Genomic DNA, 9926 nt, shown 5'->3' with positions numbered 1-9926 from the left:
CAATGCTATTATTACCATTTGGACTTTGAGCTTTAACTCTCCATTCTTTTTGCGTTGAACAGCAGTATCCAGAAAGAAGATGCTGCTGTTTTTCGGGATAATATCAAATTTGGAACAACCATACTTTCTTTACTCCTGTCTAGATTTCACACGTTTCACAATTGAGTTTATCTTCCAGAGGTTGGATCCATTGAAGCCCCTGGGCCATCACTTCTTGCTTTCTTCAAGTGCAGAAAAGGTGCTTTGGTTTCAATTGGGTATTGTGTTGAATTTATGTCTGATCAGTTTAGTTTCTAGATTGGCAGTCTCACTTTCAATTCCTCCTCACCCCTGCCTCACATGTACTGTTCTTATCATAAGATTCTTATAGTAGCCTGCTTAAATATCCATTCTTGCAAATAATAGACTTCCTTGTTGTTTCTCATTTGACTCCAGTGGACCAGGTTTGTCTCTATCAAACCTGCAGGGTGTTCCTATCTCATTTCCATCACCCATACAACTCTCTAAGCCCCTCTACAGCCCGGGTGAGTGATATGGTGTCTCAAGTGACTTATCAACTCCTTTATCTATTAACTCTTTTGTTAGCATTTTCTTGCTAATATTTATCGCAACAACCTGATGTTTCATGGCATAAAAGTGGTCCTCCATCATTATCCACTCATCTGTGTCTTTGATTATTTTCATTGTTGATTTGTACTTTTGAAATAATGAATTTGAAATCATGAATAAAATGTGTATGACAATATAGTCCCTTCGGTTATATCTAGAATAATATGAAAATGTAATTTTCTCATATTTAAATGACTGCATCATATGCTCCATATAAAACCACGAACTCTCCACAATCCATTCACTACAATCCTAAGACCTTCATAGCATTCCTCATGAGTTTCCTGTGCCGCTTTGAAATCAGACTTTGCCTTTTGTTGGTTATACATTGTATGCATAATGAGACCTGACTAAATGGAACAGGTTGAGTGATGAAACTGTTCCTGCAATTTAATTGATTAGTTATTAATTATTTCCTGTAAAATTCTTCCTACCTGTTCTCATCCCTTTCATTGAGACACCTGTGCCCTCTGCAATAAGCTGGCCAGATTGTGAAATCAATTTCAAATGGTCTGCAATGGAAGCTTGTGCATGCCAAAAGTATTTTTTGTTGCTATAATAAATGTTGTTCTCATTCAGAATAGGAATGAGATGAATGTGTCAATGATCTCATGCTTATTATTAGATTTAGATGAATCTTGCCTCTAGGTCCATCTGGTCCAGTCTCTCCTTGAGGTCCTAGTAGTCCATCATTTCCTGGTGGCCCTTGAAGGCCTGATTTGACTTGAGCAGCCAACATTGCAGCAGGGAACTTCAGTTCGTAGTGCGCAAATTTTTCTGGAAAGACAGAAGAGAACAGAAAACTATTATTCCCCACTGAATCAAAACTGCCACTTATCTGCATAGTTTGATCCTCGCCTGGTCTTTTAAATTGTGTTCAAACTGTTTAAATATATCCAATCTTCCTTTTTTTGTATCCTTTTCTGTCAAAAGTTGTCAGCCTCACTTAAAGAGAGGTTCTGAGATTCCCATTACCTCTTGAGTGAAGCATGTAGAACATTTCAGGATAATCTACGAAGGAAGGCCAATCTATGAGCCAAAATGGAAAAGTACACTTAGAAATGGCAATCAAGCCACTGTGAGAGATTGAAGGGTGGTTGAAAGTTTGACTAACATGATGGTTATTGGAAACTGCCTTTTACTGAAGTGAATCGTGTTTTATTTTCCTCAATAAAGTTGCAGTATTTACATTATTTTTGATTTTCCATCATCCTTCAGGGAAAACAATTGCAGGATCTGTTAATGCAGTTTATTAAAGCTAAAATGGATTAACATCTTTGAATCATTTTGAGTTATAAATCCATTATAAACTACTGAAATTCCTTGATTAGATTACTGCCTCATAATCTCTCTGGGGATTCACTGTTCTTTGTAAACCATCCAAACCCTTTGATTAGATTACTCCTTTCAGACTTCATTCAATATGCATTTTTCAAAGCATCAGCAATCTGATTAGTTTAACATGCAAAGATAATATTGAACACCACTGTCCTGAAAAATGGATCAACATTTAGTGTGGAAGAAACTGATGTTGCAATCTATTGTTTTATGCCATATAAAAAACCCAATTAGAATTATAGCATCAAGGAAATAAAAACACTCTAACCATGTAAAAGAGTACTGTAAATAAAGATCAGCAGAACGCTGGAGGAGCAGCAACGTCGATAAATGGTTTCCTATCAATAAGAATCCTTCTCTCTAGTTAGATTCAAAGCCCTTCAAATTCCCTAAAATAAATTCACCAAAAGGGAACAGCAAATTTGAGAAAAATTTCTCCCTATTGTTTTAGTTTTCTCATTTAATCACAAACATAATTAGTGATGAAAGTATCTCGCAATGTTGCTTTATGAAATCTATAAGGTAGAGGCACCTTAATTCCAGCCTTGTGGGGCAGTGCACTGAACAGCAACCCACTCTTGTCCACCATGTCCCAACAAGGAATAAATAATCTTACAATAACACCTAGGAGAGTGAAACAGAAAATCCCACTGCTGCGCAGCAAATAGCAAGAGTGGCGTGAATAGGAAATACCAAGTTACCATGAATTCCATGCATCTTAATCTTCTGGATCAGCCTGCCCTGAGGAACTTTTTCAAATGCCTCACTAAAATCCATATAGACAATATCTACTGCCCTTATTGAAGACTTTTGTCATTTCCTATAAAAACTCAATCAAGTTAGCAAGACATGATCTGCTGTAGGAAATGCTATCACTAATTAATACATTCCCTTCTAAATGCGAGTAAATTCTTTCCCAAAGAATCTTGCCTAATAGCTTCGCTACCACCATTGTAAGGATCAACAGTCTGCAATATCCTGGATTATTTCTACTTCCCTTTTTATACAAACATAGAAACATAGAAATTAGCTGCAGGAGTAGGCCATTCGGCCCTTCGAGCCTGCACCGCCATTCAATATGATCATGGCTGATCATCCAACTCAGTATCCCGTACCTGCCTTCTCTCCATACCCTCTGATCCCCTTAGCCACAAGGGCCACATCTAACTCCCTCTTAAATATAGCCAATGAACTGGCCTCGACTACCCTCTGTGGCAGAGAGTTCCAGAGATTCACCACTCTCTGTGTGAAAAAAGTTCTTCTCATCTCGGTTTTAAAGGATTTCCCCCTTATCCTTAAGCTGTGACCCCTTGTCCTGGACTTCCCCAACATCGGGAGCAATCTTCCTGCATCTAACCTGTCCAACCCCTTAAGAATTTTATAAGTTTCTATAAGATCCCCTCTCAATCTCCTAAATTCTAGAGAGTATAAACCAAGTCTATCCAGTCTTTCTTCATAAGACAGTCCTGACATCCCAGGAATCAGTCTGGTGAACCTTCTCTGCACTCCCTCTATGGCAATAATGTCCTTCCTCAGATTTGGAGACCAAAACTGTACGCAATACTCCAGGTGTGGTCTCACCAAGACCCTGGTGAGACCACACCTGGAGTATTGCAAGGAACTGCATGGATTACTCTCCAGTCCTCAAGGAACTCACCTGTGGCTAGAGAGGTGACAAATATGTTTGGGTGGCCCATTGGCGCAGTGGTAGAATTGTTGTCTTACAGCGTAGGAAGGAACTGCAAATGCTGGTTTAAACCGAGGATAGAACCGGAGTAACTTAGCGGGACAGGCAGCATCTCTGGAAAGAAGGAATGGGTGACGTTTCGGGTCAAGACCATTCTTCAGACTGAGAGTCAGGGGACAAAGAAACCAGAGATATAGACAGTGATGTAGAGAGATATAGAACAAATTAATGAAAGATATGCAAAAAAAGGATAAAGGAAACAGGCCATTGTTAACTGTTTGCTAGGTGATAATGAGAAGCTGGTGCGACATGAGTGGGGGAGGGATGGAGAGAGAGAGGGAATGCAGGGGTTACTTGAAGTTATAGAGAAATCAAAATCATACCACTGAGTTGTAAGCTGCCCAAGCGAAATATGAGATGCTGTTGCTCTAATTTGCGTTTAGCCTCACTCTGACAATGGAGGAGACCGAGGACAGAAAGGTCAGTGTGGGAATGGAAGGGGAATTAAAATGTTTGGCCACCAGGAGATCAGGTAGGTCCAGGCGGACAGAGCGAAGGTGTTCAGCGAAAAGATCGCCCAGTCTATGTTTGGTCTCGCCGATGTATAAGAGTGTATCTTTGCATATCTTTCATTCATTTGTTCTATATCTGTCTACATCACCATCTATATTTCTCGTTTCCCTTTTCCCCGACTCTCAGTCTGAAGAATGGTCTTGACACAAAGCGTCACCCGTTCCTTCTCTCCAGAGATGCTGCCTGTGGTGACTAATGGGCCTCTCCCACTTGGCGATTTCTCAGCAGACTGCCGGCGACTATCAAGTGGCCGGCAGTCGCCTGAAAAACCGGCAACTGGAACGGCGAGTGGAACACACACACACAAACACATCGCTTCCTTCACCAGCCTGTGTGAATTTTTTAGATAGCGCACCCCCCGCTTGCCCTGTTTAAAAAATTCACACAGTGCAAAGCCAAGGTGAAACAGACACACACCTTGTTGAACGGGAAGGTTGGCGCTGTAAAAAGACGGCTAAAGCACAGTGTACAGTAAGTTCTTTAAAAGAGGGGAGGAGAGGGAGAGAAGGGGGGAGAAGGAGTGGAGACAACTTTTAAGCAGTCAGAGAAACACGGCTGTGAAGCTCGGCGGACATTTAACATTACCGGTCGGTTATCCTTGGTTCTGAAAACTACTGCTTACCTTTTTTTTTGCCCAATGAGCCAATGAAATTCACCGGTCAGCACCGGCTCCAACCTACGAGAACCTTCGACCTCCTGGCAACCCATTAGGACCTCCTGCTGACCCACTTACGGCTCGAGAATTTTCGCTACTCTCCATGGCGGCTTCATTCCAGTCGCCGCTAATTTTTCAACATGTTGAAAAATTCTTGGCGACCATAATGTGGGAACTCCTCACGACCATGAAGGCGGCTCCCTGGCAACCACTCGCGAACATGTGGCGATTGCATAGTCCCCTGCAGTCGCCGAAAATGTCGCCTAAGTGAGACAGGCCCATTACAGTGCCAGATCTCCTGGTTCAATCCTGGCTATTGGTGCTCTCTGTACAGAGTTTGTATGTTCTCCTTATGACCACATTAATTTTCTCTGGGTTTACCGGTTTCTTCCCACACTCCAAGGTCATACAAGTTTATAGGTTATTTGTCCCTGGTGTATAGGATAGTGCTAGTGTACGAGGTTACCGCTGGTCAGTGTAGACCCAGTGGGCTGAAGGGCCTGTTTTCATGCTGTATGTCTAAAGTCCCTGCAATCTTCTCTCTTGCCTCTCTCAATAACCTGGGTTAGATCCCATCAGCCCTGGGGATTTATCCACCTTAATGCTTTTCAAGAGATCTAACACCATCTCCTTCTTGATCTCAAAATGGCGTAGCATCTTTGTAATCACTACACTCATCTCACCATCCTCCTTCTCCTTGGTGAACACAGTTACCCATTTGGTACCTTCATACATCCTCTTTGTATAAATTCCCTCCTTTATCCTTGAGTGATCCTACCTTCTCCCTAGTTGCACTGCTCCCTGGAGCCTCCTCCACAGCCAGAGTGAGGCCACATACAAACTGGAGGAACCGCATCTCATATGTCGCTTGGGTATTTTACAATCCAACAGTATGAAGACTGAATTCTCTAATTTTAGGTAACTTAAATCCCCCTCACCCCCTTCTTCCCCCCTCCCCCATCTCCCCTGTGCCCCACCTAGATTATTTCTTCCCTCTCCCTCTCTCTACATTCCTTTCTCTAGCTCCACAATTTGCAACTCTTCAACCCTTTTGTCTTATATCTCCCGTCTTTCATCTCTGGCCTTTGTCCAACCATCTGCCCCCTCCCCTCACATGCATCCACCTACTACTGCCAGGCTTTGTCCTGCCCCTCTTCTCATCCAGCTTCCTATCTCTGCCCTACAAACAATCTGATGAAGGGTCCCGACCAAAAAAGTCACCTATCCATGCTCTCCAGTGATGCTGCCTGACCCGCTGAGTTACTCCAGCCCTTTGTGTATTTTGTTGTGAATCAGCATTTGCAGTTTTTTGTTACTACATTTTTACGAACTATTTCTGGCCAAGACTACTATCGTTCGTCCTCCGACTTTGGCTAGGTTGAGGTCAGATTTTGACAATATAAACAAATTCTTGAGAGACAGCTGACAAGCAGGAGAATTAGCATATATGGCGGATGAAATGAGAAACAAACACCAATCCAATCCACAATACCAAGAACAGAGAATGTTGGAGATACAACAACTCTGGAGAGAGAAACTAGGTAACATTTCAAGTTGATGCGCTTCAATCAAAATCAGGCTAGTTATGGGCCTATTACACAGGCGATTTTTCGGTAGACTGTCAAGTTACCAGCAGTCGCGTGAAAATCTGGGAACTGGAACGGCAACTGTCAGAGTGATGCACACACACACACACAAACACATCGCAAAGACGGGGTCAGGGCAAGCGGGGGGGGAAGCGCTGTCTGAAATTCACACCGTGCAAAGCCAAGGTGATACAGACACACACCGCGATGAACAGGAAGGTTGGTGCCATAATTAAGACGGCTAGCACAGTGTACGGTAAGTCCTCTAAACGGGGGGGGGGGGGGGAGGAGGGGTTAGAAGGGGAGGGAAGGAGTGGAGACAACTTTTAAGAAGCCAGACAACTTTTAATAAGCCAGAGATACGCAGCTGTGAAGTTCGGCGGGCATTTAACATTACCGGTCGGTTATCCTTGGTTCTGAAAACTCCTGCTTACGTTTTTTCCCCCCAATGAGCCAATGAAAATGACCGATCAGCAAAGGAGATTAACTAAGACTACCTACGACTACCCATAACTACATGGTGACCCCACTACACCTGCACCTACGACTACAGGATTATTGATTTTCTCCATGGCGACCAATTTTCAATGTGTTGAAAAATTTGTGGTGATCATACTGAGGCCGCGACTAGTTCCCAGAATGCACTATCTCCTCTGGGCACTTGTTGATCTCCTACCGTGAAAGAGCTCAGGAAACATTAAATGTTATATGGACTCTAATGTTGGCGTGCAAATGACATAGCCTGCTCTTCTGAGCAGGCAGAGCATAACCATAGCTTCAGAATTGGATGGCGCCTTGCAGGGGACACTGACAACCATTGAAGTATATTTCAAGATTTAGTATGTTTCACGCTGGTCACCATTGAGATTGGCTCTGCTGTAGACCTTTTGGGTCCAATCAAGGAGTCAGTCACCCCCACCCCCCTCTCCTCTCCCATTTACATCAGAAACACATGATCTCTACCTTATTACCAACATTCTCTTTGACCGAAGATAGACACAAAAAGCTGGAGTAACTCAGCGGGACAAGCAGCATCTATGACGAGAAGGAATAGGTGACGTTTTGGGTTGAAACTTCTTATAGACTTCTCTTTGACCTCTCTGAACACCACCCCATACCCCCAAATTTTCTGCAACTTAAAACATGCTTCTTTTGTGACTTTGCTTAGTTCTATTAGAAGGTCATGCAAGCTAACACAGCTTCTAGCTGTAGTTTCTTGCTTTTCAATTTCAATCTTCAACTTCCTTACCTTCAAAAATTCTGTGAATCTCTTGTCTTATAAATTTTGATATTTCTTCAAATGGAATTTTGATGTCCTAGTGAAGTAATCAGAGATTTTAAGGAATCAGCAGAATGACAGTAAAGTACAATGGAGACAGCGATATTGAATGACAACAACATAATTTTATACAGTATTAAAAACATGCATCAAACTTCAAAGTATCTCACCTAGAAATTGTTTACCTTGCTGTGAGTAAAGAATGGGAAACATTGTCTAAGATTTGAAATATGCCATTCAACAGTGCAGTCAATACTTCCTCTTTAATTTCTCCTTCGCAAAATGTGGACTTCAGCTACCTAATTTAGTTTAGTTTAGTTTAGAAATACAACGCAAGACAGTGAGATTGAATGACTACAAAATAATTAGCAAACTAATTAAGGAGAATGATGTCTAAGACTAAATGTGTAGGAAAGAACTGCAGAAGCTGGTTTAAATCGAAGATAGCCACAAAATGCTGGAGTAACTCAGCGGGACCGGCCGCATCGTCACCCATTTAGGCTGCGGGCCCAGCATCAAAAATGAGTCTAGAAATCAACTTTCGTGACCCATATATATATTTGTATATATATATGTATATATATGTATATACACACACATACATATATATATAAATAAATGACGTGAATATGACTGTAATCATATATAATTATGTATAATTATATTATATAAAAATAATATAATTAATATAATTGTGTGTATTTTGAATGAGACTGCCGCAGAGGTCCGGCTCCTGAACCAGCCTAATTAATAGGTGAGGGCAGTTCCTGTGGGTTCCCCTGTTTACTGAACGCCACTGATTGCCAGTGTGCAGAGTGGGGGTCACGGCCATAGTGGGACTGGGGCAGTGCCAGGCTGGGGGAAGGCTAAGGCATCTTCCACTGACAGGAAAATGCCTAACCTTAACTCTCCCCCCTTCCAGAGCTGCCCATGGCAGGAGCTGGAGCCGCTTTGGGTCAGGCTGCGGGCTCCGTAAGTGTGGCCACTCAGTGCGTCCACCTCGGCCAACATGCCCTTCTCGATCATCTTGGTGATGATGGTGGGGAGCAGCACTGCCCTGCACGCCACCCGGGATGCCTTCAGCACCACTATAACGCCGGCTCCATCAGACCGCCCGCTCGCACTCTGCAACACCGGCCGTCCGACAGTCTGACTGACCCCTCGCAGCACCCACCGGCCGTCCGACCAGTCGCAACACCCACCGGCGGACCAACCACTCTCACCATCCACGGGCGGCCCGACAGATCCTCCACAGCATCCTTCAGCCAACCGACAGCCCGACCGATCCTCCAAATCATCCTTCGGACTACCGACAAGCACGACCGACAGACAGACTGACCGACTGACAGACCGATCGACTGACCCTGACCCTGATCCTGACCCTAATCCTACATTTGTTATTTATCATTTTTATTTAACAGTTCACATCATAACTTTATAAAGATAAATCAATTGAAAAACAAAATTATCAGCAAGGTTAGCATTACCTTTATTCCTTGGAAACCTTGCTATTGCTATTGATGTAATGAGAAGGCAGCCATGATCCCAGGGCCCTCGCTGCCTAGCGACCATAAAAAAAGGCGCGGGATTGATCTTGATGAGTTTCAGGCATGATTTATATATAATTTTACACAATATGTACAAAATTCAGGTAGTTCCGTGAGTTGGGTCACAAACTTGAACGAAAAAGTTCCTCGGCACCAGCCTAATTCTTCTATTCTAAGACTAAATGATGCGCTGATTACCAGTTTAATGTGGATAAGTGAAAAACTTCAGAATTCTACCATGGAGCAAAGAGGGAAACCGCCTGGGCCGATAGATTGGCTTTATCGTGGCTTCTTCAGGAGGCTACTCTGTGGTTTCTGAAAGGACATGAAGTGCCGAAATAAATCAGCGATTAAGGTAGTATCTCTGGGAAAACATGGATATTTAGTTTTGGTGGGAGCCTTATTCAGACTTTGTTGGTGCACTGGAATGCCGGATGTGGTGTGAATAGTCCAAGTTTTTGTACCTTGGTTAAATTTGGGTTCCTTTTATGACTGATGTATTTAAGCACATTTTAAAGGCCTATTGTTACAGTTGCACAAAACGTTATAGAAATTTCCACAACAAAATATTTGCATTTATGAAAGATTATTTTTCATCTAGAATTATTGCCCTATTCTGAAAGTCACTTGGGTAATAGGCCAATTTGAGCTC

This window comes from Amblyraja radiata, chromosome 5, assembly GCF_010909765.2.
Source record: "Amblyraja radiata isolate CabotCenter1 chromosome 5, sAmbRad1.1.pri, whole genome shotgun sequence".
Taxonomy (NCBI): Eukaryota; Metazoa; Chordata; class Chondrichthyes; order Rajiformes; family Rajidae; genus Amblyraja; species Amblyraja radiata.
Note: the sequence above shows the minus strand (reverse complement) of the source record.